This window comes from Parasteatoda tepidariorum, chromosome 9 (assembly GCF_982258835.1).
Source record: "Parasteatoda tepidariorum strain Cologne lab strain chromosome 9, Ptep-v5.0, whole genome shotgun sequence".
In the NCBI taxonomy this organism is placed as follows: Eukaryota; Metazoa; Arthropoda; class Arachnida; order Araneae; family Theridiidae; genus Parasteatoda; species Parasteatoda tepidariorum.
Genome location: NC_141763.1, coordinates 70,447,966 through 70,464,691, shown reverse-complemented (window position 1 = coordinate 70,464,691; position 16,726 = coordinate 70,447,966). Strand labels below are relative to the sequence as shown.

At 28.8% G+C, this 16,726-nt stretch overlaps 1 long non-coding RNA gene across 1 annotated transcript; it reads left to right on the top strand.

Annotated features, from left to right (window-relative positions):
• The first annotated feature begins 10,304 nt into the window (after window positions 1-10,304).
• On the top strand, window positions 10,305-15,992 carry LOC122271083 (uncharacterized). Its single transcript, XR_015429316.1, has 2 exons — window positions 10,305-11,502; window positions 15,383-15,992. It is a non-coding gene; the product is annotated as an uncharacterized LOC122271083 (long non-coding RNA).
• Window positions 15,993-16,726: the final 734 nt, after the last annotated feature.

Here is a 16,726-nt window from a genome sequence, read left to right as displayed (position 1 = left end):
GCAAAAAAATTTTAAATTTAATTATAATATAGATTAAATGATCAGGATACACAATTCGTCAAAAAAGTATAATAATGTTTTAAATTAAAAAATATAATTTGTAAAATTTTTTTATATTATGTAAATTAGGATAATTTATTGACCAATTTTTTTCCAGATGATTCCAACAGAGATCACTTACTCTCAACTCTGGGATATTTTAATTTGATAATCAAGAGGGCACTGACCCAAAAAGAAAAAGATAAAAAATTGAAGTAATATATAGTATATAAGTTGATATATAGTTAGAAATATAAGTAATTATTATTGATATATATATATTAAAATTTTTTACAGGGAGAAGAAAATTTTTCACAGGGAAAAGAAATAGAAGTGTTATTTTATTATTATTTTTATAATCAAATTATTTATATTATAATAAAAATATATTAATTCATCTTTTTCTTTTTTATGCCATGCAGGGAGCAAACTCACAAACATACACATTAAAATTCAAAAAAAGGAATGTTTTCCTTCACTTGGCTAAAACAGGAACGAATAGATAGTTAAATTATTTAATGAAATAATTTTAAATACTTAATTTGGAATCCTCCTGAATCCGCAAAATCCGTGGCGTTGAAGCCCTTTTTTTCTACCTATTACTGGCAGGGGATAACGTCACTTTTACGGGTCCCGCCCCCAAATTAAATCCCTCTACTATGGTTCAGCTGAGGGTATTGGTCAAGTAATATAGTCCAGGAAATATAAAATTGTAACAATTAGCAAACTAAATATAATAATTCGATCTTTTCAATCACAAACACTAATAAAATAAAACATTTCTCTTTTAATTATCGTCTTAAAAATGGCTCAAACACGTTTATCTTTTAAAAAAATTTTATCTTCTCGTATAAAATAGGAAAAAAATAAACATTTATCAATGAAATATTGTAATTAGTCCTCAAAAACTCACGTTTCTTCCAAGAATGGGTGTTCCAGGAGAAAGAAATTCCTGCTTTACGTGACGTCATTCCCTCATGTAACTTCATTCCCACATTAGAGTTAAATTTTCCATAAAGTAACAGATTAAATTGAATAATTTTGCAATTTTTCAAAATGTATTTAGATGAAACATTTTTAAGTACTGTAAAAATCCTAAAAAAAAAGAAAAGTAGTTTGTTTTAAACATATGTAAATGTTACTCACACAATGAATTGCCCACAATCACTCTTCATTTGTTTTGTTTTCAAGGAATAATGATAAAATATCTCATAATTTATGTAAATATTTAAACATTGTTACCCTTATGAATTTTTTAAAGAAAAATCATATATTGTGTTTCACGTAAAGGGAAACTACGAAAATATTATTTACATTGCTTAACGTTTAAAGAATTCCAGGAAATGCTCAATAATCGTAATGAAAATTTTTTATATAATAAATTATTTTTTAACGTCTTTGACCGACAGCCAATTATTTCGGTGTATATTTTCAACACGACCCAGAAATCAAAGTAACTTGCAATTTAAATATCAAAATAAAATCATGTTTATAAAAGCTTTTGTAATAACCTATATATTATTTAAAATTTTGACAACACAAATGTTGCGTTAAATGCAAGGGAAAACCACGAAAATTTTTTATATAATAAATTATTTTTTAACGTCTTTGACCGACAGCCAATTATTTCGGTGAATATAACAAGTATATTTTCAACACGACCCAGAAATCAAAGTAACTTGCAATTTAAATATCAAAGTAACATCATGTTTATAAAAGCTTTTGTAATAACCTATATATTATTTAAAATTTTGACAGCACAAATGTTGCGTTAAATGCAAGGGAAAACCACGAAAAAGTCTTTTAGATAACTGAACAATAACATTACAGTTAAGCTATGAATTATCTTCTTAACCATTAATTTTTATCATAGTTGACAGACAATTTGTCATCTTAATGGATATTGTGAATTACTATTCTTATATTTTTAACTATCAACACGACCCAGAAATCAAAGTAACTTGCAATTTAAATATCAAAGAAAAATCATGTTTATGAAACTTTATGAGGTATCCTATATATTATTTAAAATTAATTTGAAATTTAAACAATCAAATGTTACGTTAAATGTGAAGGAAAACCACGAAAAATCTTTTAGATTGCTGAACACATAATAGCATACAGCTAAATGTTCATTATCGCAATAAATTATCTTTTTAACTATTAATCTTTTTATCATCCTTGCTTGACATACAATTTGTCATCTTAGTAGATATTGTGAAACATTTTCTTATATTTTTAACTTTTAACACGACCTAGATATCAAAGTACGGGTTAATTGAAATAGAGGAGTAAAATCATATTTTGAAAGATTTTTTGAATGAAAATATGTAATTAGAATTACCATTACACACAAATGAAAACCAAAAAAAAAAACGCTTTTCTAGCAAATTAATTGAACGTTGAGATTCAATAATGAGACCATGCCCAGAAACCCACGCTCTTTTCCCAGCGCTTCCATGAGAAGGGGCGAAGAGGCGGGATTCTATTCGGGGGAAAAGAAAAAAATGTCTATCATTCTATAAAAACAAGCACAGATCAAAAAAAGGTGTTCGGATTTGCGTTGGTGTGGGAAAGAGGAAGTTAGTTTGTCACACATCATTTACAAACTGATATATAAAGAAGCAAAAAACCTTTTGAGAAGTAAGTTCACTTTATTTTATTTAAATACTTTTAAAATTTTCTTCTATATTAATTAGATATTTTTTGTTGTTTTAATCAAATTTAACGTTTAATAAAATGCTAACTGCATCTGTTTATTTTATATAAATGTTGCTAATAAGATTTATTAGACAAATGATATTTAATAGATTACATAGTAAGTGAGATTAGTTGTCAAAAGCAAATTTCATCATGATTACGTAAAGTCTTTGAAAACTTCAAAAATCTGCCTTTTTAGTCTAATGGGAAAATGTTGAAATGGGAGCTTTTATTTTTTTAATTTGTAGGATTTTATTTTCATTTATTAGATCATAGTTAATAATTTGTATATATTTTAATTTGTTTATATTTATTTGCTTTATATGGTTTATTTTTTCAGCAGGATAAGATTACATTATTATTTTTATTAAAAGAATATATTATTTTTACATTTATATTTATTCTTTAAAGTAATATAATTTTATGTGCAAAAATTGATTCATAAAATAATGTATTTTTTAATGCATTATTTAATTTTTTTCAAATTTCCTTTAGGTGGATTGTAAAAATATAAATTTTTAATCAACAGATTTAAATTATGAATGGAAAGCAGTAAAATTAAATATTCAATAGCTTTATTTTTCTAAAAACGATTGACATGTTAAAGAATAATTCTTTCTATATTTATCAATCCATTTGTAACATCAATGATTCTTTATCACAGAACCGGCTATTGAGCATACACAAGGAATGATACCAAAAGAAAATGGATGGTCCAAAGAAAACTTTATATTTTGTATCCTTTTTTTGTATTATATATTTTTAAATAATTCTGGTTTTAAGAGTTATTATTGTCAATAATTCTACTATTTTTTATATATTAATATATAGGTATGTACAAATATGTAAAGCTGTAGATCGAGAGCAACAATCTTTCATGTTGATGTTTTAAACTGCTCGATTTACATCTTAAAATTTTGATTTTCTTGATAGTTTCGAAATTTCTTGATAGCTTTAAATGATTTAACATCATTTACATTAACATAATAACATTAAATGAATGAAATAAAAAAAACGTTGAATTTTTCATAAAATATTTGCTGAAAAAAGTGCTCTTAAAAATAAAAAGAAATTTATAATTTTTTAAACCTATCTATAAATCTAAAGAAATGTGGGTTGGATTTGTGTTGGTTTAATTACAACTTAATAATAGAGCAAAAGTACAGTAGTTTTTGTTTGTGGTTAACAAATGTTTTTGACTATTTTTTATTTGAACACAACTTTGTTTTGTTTACCTTATACTCTGCTTTTATATTTGTTTAGTAATATTTAAGATCAAATTTTGAAACCAAAAAAAGCCTATTATGATATAAGTTGAATAAGATATTATTGCAGAACAGGATTTTAAAATTCTCATAAAATTATTTGCTGAAAAAAGTACAAATTTTTTATATTGTATCTGGCAGGAAAAAGTATTTTTTTTATCTTTTTTTAAAAAATCCAATTTTAAAAGTTTAATTTTGAATTATTATTTTTTTAAATGCAGATAGCTTATTTATTTAGTTTTGTTTCATTCCATTTGTATTTTTTTTAAAAAATTTATTTTAAAATTATGCTTATTCTTTATACTGCATTTGTTTTGTTTTCTAATGGAAAACATTAAAAAATAATTTTATATTTAAGTGGACTTTTATATGTCAGTTTATTCTGATAGTTTTTTTTAAATTTTTATAATATCCTGAATTTGTGCAGCAAAAATTTATACTTTATAATATGGCTATTATTTTTCAGCTTTAATGTTAATGATATAAATTAACTATACTTTTAAACATCGATTAGGTAGAGGATGTCAAGCCATGGAAAGTTTGCAAGATCACCCCACTTCCACAAGACCTCCCTCCCGAAAAAAAAACCTCTACTATAGTTGAACTGATGGAATATGGAATATAATCCGTAAAATCCGTGGCGCAGAAGCCCCTTTTTCCACCACAGCTTGGAAAGCAGCAGTAATAAGAAAATTTATGGATGCATTAACTAGAAGAGGTATTATTTTAGTACTTTACTTTTAGCATGTTAGTTTCATATTATATATAATATCATTAAAAGCTTAACAGTCTCTTTTTATTAGTAAAACAGCAGAATTTTATCTTTGTTAAAGCAATTAAAAGCCACACCTTTTAAAAAGGAAAATTACTAATCTAATTTTTACAAAGCAATATCTTACTTTAATAACTAATAAAATAATTGACTTTTTTTAATAAAATAATTGACTTTTTTTAATCTTCTTAATCATGTAAAAGTTTCTTTTAAAGTTAATAGTTTATGTAAAAAATGTCATTAAAAAGAAAGTTCTTAAAATTAATCTAAAATTCTAAAATACATTGAAAATAATACATTTGTTAAGAATAATAACACCAATAACACTTTTCTAGGTAAATGCCAAGACATGTTTCAACTTTAAAGTGAATCATTCAAGGGGTTTTGCATTTCATAAAAAAATGAATGCATTTTCTGAATCTAATGCATGTATATGAGACTTCACATCCATTTTCGCATGATGGTAAACTAAACACTTTTTGTTAAAAACTTTGAAATAATGCATATTTCACTAACTTTTTGATCATAGATTATGACTAACTAGGATAAGAATCTTTCGGGTTCTGTTACTTTTCTATCATTCAAAGTGTTTCTCACTTAAGATATTATGAATAAGTTGTGTGTAATAATGTTAAAAGAAATAGTGTTTTAAATAATTTATTTGAAATCATTTCTAAATCAAATAACTACATTTTAGTCCTTGTATTTGAATAAATGTCTCAGTGCAGTTTCTATTTAAGATTAAAATAACACCATGCTTATGAACAGAAAATGGAACTTAATGTTTTGGAAGTTGTATTGAAAAAGCAACTGTATTAAATATTTTTTTTCTAAGAATATTGTTCTAAGGACTTATAGTCCTTAAACTCAATTTTTTATCAATAACTCCATCTATCAAAATTGATATTTCTTATATAGTCCTTAAACATTTCTATATTCGCATTTTTTTCATGATCTGATATTTTAAACCAGAAATATTTAAAAGCAAATGAATTTCCAATGAAAATTGATTGAGTCAATTCAATTGATTCTTGTTTTCCTGGTGAAAATCCCCAGTTTTTTAATAATCATAGTATGGAGTCGTTCATGTTTAAAGAAACATTTCTTGTTTAAAGAGACATTTCTTATAGTGCTTAAACTCAATTTTTTTATAAATAACTCCATCTATCTAAATCTTAAATTCTTTTTTAATCTTTTTATGCAAAGAGGCATAGATATTTCTTAAAGATATTTTAAGACAAATGAATTTCCAATGAAAATTGATAATAATATCATATTTTCATAAATACCAAGGTCAAAATTATATGGAATGGTATTATGGAGTTGTTAATATTTAAGTAGACCAATTTTTTTAATAATCATAGTATGGAGTCATTAATGTTTAAAGAAACATTTCTTGTTTAAAGAGACATTTCTTATAGTGCTTAAACTCAATTTTTTTATAAATAACTCCATCTATCTAAATCTTAAATTCTTTTTTAATCTTTTTATGCAAAGAGGCATAGATATTTCTTAAAGATATTTTAAGGCAAATGAATTTCCAATGAAAATTGATAATAATATCATATTTTCATAAATACCAAGGTCAAAATTATATGGAATGGTATTATGGAGTTGTTAATATTTAAGGAGACCAATTTTTTTTAATAATCATAGTATGGAGTCGTTCATGTTTAAAGAAACATTTCTTGTTTAAAGAGACATTTCTTATAGTCCTTAAACTCAATTTTTGATCAATAACTCCATCTATCAAAATTGACATTTCTTATATAGTCCTTAAACATTTCTATATTCGCATTTTTTTCATGATCTGATAGTTTAAACCAGAAATATTTAAAAGCAAATGAATTTCCAATGAAAATTGATTGAGTCAATTCAATTGATCCTTGTTTTCCTGGTGAAAATCCCCAGTTTTTTAATAATCATAGTATGGAGTCGTTCATGTTTAAAGAAACATTTCTTGTTTAAAGAGACATTTCTTATAGTCCTTAAACTCAATTTTTTATCAATAACTCCATCCAGGCCCCTCTTCCCCACTGGGCACTATGGGCAAGTGCCCAGGGCCCCGCGATCGAATGGGGCCCCCTAGTTCCTGCCAGATTACCAAATGATAACCGATACATTATTACCGAAAAACATTAATTTTGAAAAATCTGATGATAATGACTTACTACAATACCTACGCTTATTATATTAGCTTTAGTTTGCCGCATGCGGATAGCTATACCTTGTACAACATAGCTTGAACTTTTTGACAGATGGGTCAGTGATGGGAAACAGAAAATATCTATTGGTGTAAAAAATGTGTTGGCTAAATATGTGGCTGTATGTATGTTTTAAACTATTCAAAATAAATAAATTCATTCGTCAATCAATTTTATTGCACTAGACATAAAAACATTGGGTAGGTAAGAAACCATTGTTTTCAGTTTTTCTATTTAAATTTTACCTCGAAGCAATAAAAACCACTTAAGACTTTCGGAAAATGCTTGAGTCCTTAACAGGTACTTTTATGTTGTGTGTCTATTCTTATGATTATTATCAATTTTTAATATTATTAAAATAAGAAGATATTGTTCGTCGTTGCAAAGTTATATCGATTTCAGATTTGACATCTGTCAAAAAGAAAGATCAAACTAATAAATAAACAGGGTATAATACTCCACTCTCTCTCAAAAATGAGTTTTTCCGATATTAGTATGTTTAGGTTAATTTAAATACCTATATGTAAGTATAAGAATACAATTTAAAAAAAAATTATTAAATTAAAAAAAGAATTATTTGATGCGGTGTGGTTTATGTCTTAAAGAAACCTATTCGAACGTCATTCGTAATACCAAAGACAAAAAAGGGGAATTCCCGATTCCCGATCGTCGTTTGACTTGACGAACGGGAATTCCCTTCAAGTATTTGTCTGCGATGTTGTGGCGTTTGTTTTGTTTGTAGTTGTTAGTTTGTTACTGACTGTGCTCGAGCTCTGATTAAAAAAATAGTATTGTTTGATTAAATCGTCGTTTTGTCTGTTTTGTGTTAGCGAATATTTTCGTTATAAAATTAATTAAATAGTGAATTATAATATAAAATGTCGAAACGGTCATATCCTAGTGGATCTGAAAAAAGCTCTACATCAGAAAGAAGTAATTGAAAAGTTACCAAAATTAACATCATATTTTACTACTACTACTGGAGAAACTTCTGTAAGTAGCAATCAACTCATAAATGTTCCACATGATGACTCAGCTCAATTACAAATTGCGGGAATTTCTAAACCTTCATGTTCCAATTTTGAAAAAGAGATTGAATCAGAAAGCGACTATTCCTACGACGAAAGTGCAACGACTTCAGTGACTTCACTAAAACCGACAACTCCAACTGTGTCAATTGAACAGCAGTTTTCCAACACAGAAGAATTAATATCGCACGATCCCGCCGATTATTTTCACGAAAAGTTTGTTGAAATAAATCGCGAAATTTTAATTTGTAAGGGACCAGTATATTTTCAAAATAAAGATTCTGACTTTTCCGAGGCATCCAGAACATACAAAGATGGTAATAAATTAGTAACGAGATATTTCAACAAAGCATTATTTATTCGCAAATTAAAGAACAATGAAAGCGTCGAAAGAAAATGGTTGCTGTATTCGCCTTCCAAATGCTCTGTATTTTGTTTTTCATGCTGCTTATTTAACCCAACTGATGTTAATCTTTGCTCTCGGAATGGATGTAATGATTGGAAGCATATTAATCACATAATTTTAACACATGAAAATAGCCCAGCGCATAAGCAATCTATGATGACTTATCTGGCACGAAGTAAAGCGGTTGGTAGAGTAGATATAGACTTATTATCTCAACATCAAAAGGAAGTGGATTACTGGAGAAACGTACTTAAACGGATTGTAGCTGTTGTAAAATTTTTGGCATCGAGAGGGCTTCCATTTCGCGGCGACAATGAAATCCTAGGATCTCCAAACAATGGAAATTATTTGGATTGTGTGGAATTATTGAGTGAATTTGATCCATTTCTTGCAGATCACTTAAAAAAATTTGGGAATCCTGGAAAGGGTAACATTTCTTATTTATCAGCAAATATCTGTAATGAGTTTATTGAAGTAATGGGAAAACAGGTTCTAAAAAAAATTATAAATGAAGTTAAATCAGCAAAATATTTTTCCATAAGCGTTGACAGTACGCCCGATCTGTCTCATATTGACCAGCTAACTTTCATCATTCGATACGTAAAACACTGTGTTCCTGTTGAAAGGTTTTTGAAATTTATACCTATTAAAGAACATAAATCTAAGTATTTAGCGGAGACCATCTTAAATTTTTTAGAGATACATGATATTCCCATAAAAGATTGCAGAGGACAAAGCTACGACAATGCTTCAAATATGTCGGGAAAGTATAGTGGTCTACAAACAAGAATCAAGGAAAAATATGAATTTGCCACCTTTATACCATGTGCAGGACATTCACTAAACTTGGTAGGTGTCCATGCTGCTGGGTGTGTACCGGAGGCATCACAGTTTTTTGAAATAGTTCAGAAAGTGTACAACTTTTTTTCGGGCTCTACCCACAGATGGAATATGTTAACAGAACATTTAGGTTCAAAAAAAGTTGTTAAGAGTCTTTCACAAACCAGATGGTCAGCCCGAGCTGATGCAGTAAGTGCTTTGCATGGGGGTTATAAAAGAATATTAGAAGCTTTAATCACCATCGCAAACGATACTGAACAGGCACGAGAAACAAGAGACGAAGCCCTTAGTCTGTCTAGAAAAATGGGAAATCTAGAATTTATTATACTGACGGAAATCTGGAGCACTATATAGGAAAGAATAGACAAAACAAGTAATTATCTTCAGAAAGAAACAATAACACTGGACGTTGCAACCAATTTGTTGACTTCACTTTATGATTTTATTACTAACCTCAGGGATAAATTTGATAACTTCGAATCATCTGCCAAAGAAAATAACCCAGAATCTGACTACAAGGATCTATCTCAAAGAACAAGACGTAGAAGCTCACGGCAGAGTTTTTTTGATGGCTCTGCGCCATCAGTCCAATTGAATGGAAAAGAGCGATTCAACGTAGAAACCTTTCTCCCAATAATCGATACCTTGAGTGTTCATCTAAAACAGCGACAAATTTCATATGAGATCGTCAGTCAACGTTTTAGTTTATTTTTTCACTTAAAAACTCTGAATTCCGAAGAGATACGACAAGGATGCAAAGAATTTTCTCAAATCTATCACGAAGATGTAAATGAAAAAGAGTTAGAAATAGAATGTCAACATTTAAAAGAATACTTAATAAATGTTCAGAGTGAAAATGAAGCATCTAACAGTGTACAGGAAGTATATAATCTATTAAAGCAAAACAAAATTGAAGACACATTTCCTAACGTAGAAATTGCATTGAGAATATTTTTAAGCATGATGGTAACTAACTGCAGCGGAGAACGCTCCTTCTCCAAATTGAAACGAATAAAAAATGAATTAAGAAGTACAATGCTTCAAGAGAGATTAAATAGTTTGTCGCTGATGTCCATAGAATGTGATATTCTCAATACCATAGATTTTGAAGAAGTGATTAACGATTTTGCTCATCTTAAATCTAGAATGGTACCTTTGCAATCAACATAGAATTAATCTAAGGATTTTAAGTTAAGCGAGTTACTTTTGTAGATTATTTTTTATATTTCCTATTTTTTTATAGCTAGTAACTAAATAAAAATAAATTTAGAACCTTGTTTGTCTTTCTTTATCTATTGTAACTAAATAGTGTTTTCTCAAGGTCATAGGGGCCCCATGATCCTAATGTGCCCAGGGCCTCAAATAATTTAAAGACGGCCCTGACTCCATCTATCAAAATTGACATTTCTTATATAGTCCTTAAACATTTCTATATTCGCATTTTTTTCATGATCTGATAGTTTAAACCAGAAATATTTAAAAGCAAATGAATTTCCAATGAAAATTGATTGAGTCAATTCAATTGATCATTGTTTTCCTGGTGAAAATCCCCAGTTTTTTAATAATCATAGTATGGAGTCGTTCATGTTTAAAGAAACATTTCTTGTTTAAAGAGACATTTCTTATAGTGCTTAAACTCAATTTTTTTATAAATAACTCCATCTATCTAAATCTTAAATTCTTTTTTAATCTTTTTATGCAAAGAGGCATAGATATTTCTTAAAGATATTTTAAGGCAAATGAATTTCCAATGAAAATTGATAATAATATCATATTTTCATAAATACCAAGGTCAAAATTATATGGAATGGTATTATGGAGTTGTTAATATTTAAGTAGACCAATTTTTTTAATAATCATAGTATGGAGTCGTTAATGTTTAAAGAAACATTTCTTGTTTAAAGAGACATTTCTTATAGTGCTTAAACTCAATTTTTTTATAAATAACTCCATCTATCTAAATCTTAAATTCTTTTTTAATCTTTTTATGCAAAGAGGCATAGATATTTCTTAAAGATATTTTAAGGCAAATGAATTTCCAATGAAAATTGATAATAATATCATATTTTCATAAATACCAAGGTCAAAATTATATGGAATGGTATTATGGAGTTGTTAATATTTAAGGAGACCAATTTTTTTTAATAATCATAGTATGGAGTCGTTCATGTTTAAAGAAACATTTCTTGTTTAAAGAGACATTTCTTATAGTCCTTAAACTCAATTTTTTATCAATAACTCCATCCAGGCCCCTCTTCCCCACTGGGCACTATGGGCACGTGCCCAGGGCCCCGCGATCGAATGGGGCCCCCTAGTTCCTGCCAGATTACCAAATGATAACCGATACATTATTACCGAAAAACATTAATTTTGAAAAATCTGATGATAATGACTTACTACAATACCTACGCTTATTATATTAGCTTTAGTTTGCCGCATGCGGATAGCTATACCTTGTACAACATAGCTTGAACTTTTTGACAGATGGGTCAGTGATGGGAAACAGAAAATATCTATTGGTGTAAAAAATGTGTTGGCTAAATATGTGGCTGTATGTATGTTTTAAACTATTCAAAATAAATAAATTCATTCGTCAATCAATTTTATTGCACTAGACATAAAAACATTGGGTAGGTAAGAAACCATTGTTTTCAGTTTTTCTATTTAAATTTTACCTCGAAGCAATAAAAACCACTTAAGACTTTCGGAAAATGCTTGAGTCCTTAACAGGTACTTTTATGTTGTGTGTCTATTCTTATGATTATTATCAATTTTTAATATTATTAAAATAAGAAGATATTGTTCGTCGTTGCAAAGTTATATCGATTTCAGATTTGACATCTGTCAAAAAGAAAGATCAAACTAATAAATAAACAGGGTATAATACTCCACTCTCTCTCAAAAATGAGTTTTTCCGATATTAGTATGTTAAGGTTAATTTAAATACCTATATGTAAGTATAAGAATACAATTTAAAAAAAAATTATTAAATTAAAAAAAGAATTTTTTGATGCGGTGTGGTTTATGTCTTAAAGAAACCTATTCGAACGTCATTCGTAATACCAAAGACAAAAAAGGGGAATTCCCGATTCCCGATCGTCGTTTGACTTGACGAACGGGAATTCCCTTCAAGTATTTGTCTGCGATGTTGTGGCGTTTGTTTTGTTTGTAGTTGTTAGTTTGTTACTGACTGTGCTCGAGCTCTGATTAAAAAAATAGTATTGTTTGATTAAATCGTCGTTTTGTCTGTTTTGTGTTAGCGAATATTTTCGTTATAAAATTAATTAAATAGTGAATTATAATATAAAATGTCGAAACGGTCATATCCTAGTGGATCTGAAAAAAGGAAAAAAGCTCTACATCAGAAAGAAGTAATTGAAAAGTTACCAAAATTAACATCATATTTTACTACTACTACTGGAGAAACTTCTGTAAGTAGCAATCAACTCATAAATGTTCAACATGATGACTCAGCTCAATTACAAATTGCGGGAATTTCTAAACCTTCATGTTCCAATTTTGAAAAAGAGATTGAATCAGAAAGCGACTATTCCTACGACGAAAGTGCAACGACTTCAGTGACTTCACTAAAACCGACAACTCCAACTGTGTCAATTGAACAGCAGTTTTCCAACACAGAAGAATTAATATCGCACGATCCTGCCGATTATTTTCACGAAAAGTTTGTTGAAATAAATCGCGAAATTTTAATTCGTAAGGGACCAGTATATTTTCAAATTAAAGATTCTGACTTTTCCGAGGCATCCAGAACATACAAAGATGGTAATAAATTAGTAACGAGATATTTCAACAAAGCATTATTTATTCGCAAATTAAAGAACAATGAAAGCGTCGAAAGAAAATGGTTGCTGTATTCGCCTTCCAAATGCTCTGTATTTTGTTTTTCATGCTGCTTATTTAACCCAACTGATGTTAATCTTTGCTCTCGGAATGGATGTAATGATTGGAAGCATATTAATCACATAATTTTAACACATGAAAATAGCCCAGCGCATAAGCAATCTATGATGACTTATCTGGCACGAAGTAAAGCGGTTGGTAGAGTAGATATAGACTTATTATCTCAACATCAAAAGGAAGTGGATTACTGGAGAAACGTACTTAAACGGATTGTAGCTGTTGTAAAATTTTTGGCATCGAGAGGGCTTCCATTTCGCGGCGCCAATGAATTCCTAGGATCTCCAAACAATGGAAATTATTTGGATTGTGTGGAATTATTGAGTGAATTTGATCCATTTCTTGCAGATCACTTAAAAAAATTTGGGAATCCTGGAAAGGGTAACATTTCTTATTTATCAGCAAATATCTGTAATGAGTTTATTGAAGTAATGGGAAAACAGGTTCTAAAAAAAATTATAAATGAAGTTAAATCAGCAAAATATTTTTCCATAAGCGTTGACAGTACGCCCGATCTGTCTCATATTGACCAGCTAACTTTCATCATTCGATACGTAAAAGACTGTGTTCCTGTTGAAAGGTTTTTGAAATTTATACCTATTAAAGAACATAAATCTAAGTATTTAGCGGAGACCATCTTAAATTTTTTAGAGATACATGATATTCCCATAAAAGATTGCAGAGGACAAAGCTACGACAATGCTTCAAATATGTCGGGAAAGTATAGTGGTCTACAAACAAGAATCAAGGAAAAATGTGAATTTGCCACCTTTATACCATGTGCAGGACATTCACTAAACTTGGTAGGTGTCCATGCTGCTGGGTGTGTACCGGAGGCATCACAGTTTTTTGAAATAGTTCAGAAAGTGTACAACTTTTTTTCGGGCTCTACCCACAGATGGAATATGTTAACAGAACATTTAGGTTCAAAAAAAGTTGTTAAGAGTCTTTCACAAACCAGATGGTCAGCCCGAGCTGATGCAGTAAGTGCTTTGCATGGGGGTTATAAAAGAATATTAGAAGCTTTAATCACCATCGCAAACGATACTGAACAGGCACGAGAAACAAGAGACGAAGCCCTTAGTCTGTCTAGAAAAATGGGAAATCTAGAATTTATTATACTGACGGAAATCTGGAGCACTATATTGGAAAGAATAGACAAAACAAGTAATTATCTTCAGAAAGAAACAATAACACTGGACGTTGCAACCAATTTGTTGACTTCACTTTATGATTTTATTACTAACCTCAGGGATAAATTTGATAACTTCGAATCATCTGCCAAAGAAAATAACCCAGAATCTGACTACAAGGATCTATCTCAAAGAACAAGACGTAGAAGCTCACGGCAGAGTTTTTTAGATGGCTCTGCGCCATCAGTCCAATTGAATGGAAAAGAGCGATTCAACGTAGAAACCTTTCTCCCAATAATCGATACCTTGAGTGTTCATCTAAAACAGCGACAAATTTCATATGAGATCGTCAGTCAACGTTTTAGTTTATTTTTTCACTTAAAAACTCTCAATTCCGAAGAGATACGATAAGGATGCAAAGAATTTTCTCAAATCTATCACGAAGATGTAAATGAAAAAGAGTTAGAAATAGAATGTCAACATTTAAAAGAATACTTAATAAATGTTCAGAGTGAAAATGAAGCATCTAACAGTGTACAGGAAGTATATAATCTATTAAAGCAAAACAAAATTGAAGACACATTTCCTAACGTAGAAATTGCATTGAGAATATTTTTAAGCATGATGGTAACTAACTGCAGCGGAGAACGCTCCTTCTCCAAATTGAAACGAATAAAAAATGAATTAAGAAGTACAATGCTTCAAGAGAGATTAAATAGTTTGTCGCTGATGTCCATAGAATGTGATATTCTCAATACCATAGATTTTGAAGAAGTGATTAACGATTTTGCTCATCTTAAATCTAGAAGGGTACCTTTGCAATCAACATAGAATTAATCTAAGGATTTTAAGTTAAGCGAGTTACTTTTGTAGATTATTTTTTATATTTCCTATTTTTTTATAGCTAGTAACTAAATAAAAATAAATTTAGAACCTTGTTTGTCTTTCTTTATCTATTGTAACTAAATAGTGTTTTCTCAAGGTCATAGGGGCCCCATGATCCTAATGTGCCCAGGGCCTCAAATAGTGTAAAGACGGCCCTGACTCCATCTATCAAAATTGACATTTCTTATATAGTCCTTAAACATTTCTATATTCGCATTTTTTTCATGATCTGATAGTTTAAACCAGAAATATTTAAAAGAAAATGAATTTCCAATGAAAATTGATTGAGTCAATTCAATTGATCCTTGTTTTCCTGGTGAAAATCCCCAGTTTTTTAATAATCATAGTATGGAGTCGTTCATGTTTAAAGAAACATTTCTTGTTTAAAGAGACATTTCTTATAGTGCTTAAACTCAATTTTTTTATAAATAACTCCATCTATCTAAATCTTAAATTCTTTTTTAATCTTTTTATGCAAAGAGGCATAGATATTTCTTAAAGATATTTTAAGGCAAATGAATTTCCAATGAAAATTGATAATAATATCATATTTTCATAAATACCAAGGTCAAAATTATATGGAATGGTATTATGGAGTTGTTAATATTTAAGTAGACCAATTTTTTTAATAATCATAGTATGGAGTCGTTAATGTTTAAAGAAACATTTCTTGTTTAAAGAGACATTTCTTATAGTGCTTAAACTCAATTTTTTTATAAATAACTCCATCTATCTAAATCTTAAATTCTTTTTTAATCTTTTTATGCAAAGAGGCATAGATATTTCTTAAAGATATTTTAAGTTTTTTTAAAAAGTTTCCTTTTCAATAATAGCTATAAAATTCACAGAAACTGCCATTTTTAAGCAGCATGTCAAAAGTTTGGTTACTAAAATGTCGTTCCATCACACAAATAATTTTTGATCACTCTGTTTCTGATATTCTGTGTGATTTATAATAAAATAAATTTTAATCACTCTTAGTTTAGAACTTGGAATTTTTTCTAATTGTACTTCCATAATTGTATTATTGAAATTCTTATATTTTTTGAAAATTTGATTGTAATTTTTAACACTTATTGTCGAATGATTTTATAATGATTTACAATGTCAATGCTTATTTTTAAGTTGACAAAAAAAGGAATATATTTTTTTAATTTGTTGTAATAAAAATAATGTATGGTCTGCATTAAGCATTAAAAATTTGTTTGTTTTTGTTACTTTTCCGTGTAATAAAATATACCTTTTTTGTGAATTTCTATTTCTTTTGTTATTTAGTATTCTTAATTTAAATTTAAAGAAAAAAAAACTAGGATTCAGCCCTTAATCCCAACTATTTTTGCAGCATTTAAATGAGTGCCTACTCTGTTTTTACATCTGCAACTGCATTTTGTTTACACAATCTTCCTTTCAAATAATGAGATCATAAATGAGGTTGCTCGGAGGTCAGCCACCCCGTCTGCTTTCGAAGGTCATTTCGCGTTCGCTTCTTCTCTACTAGGTGAAAACATATTCTTTTTTTTTCTCTTGAAGAATCGA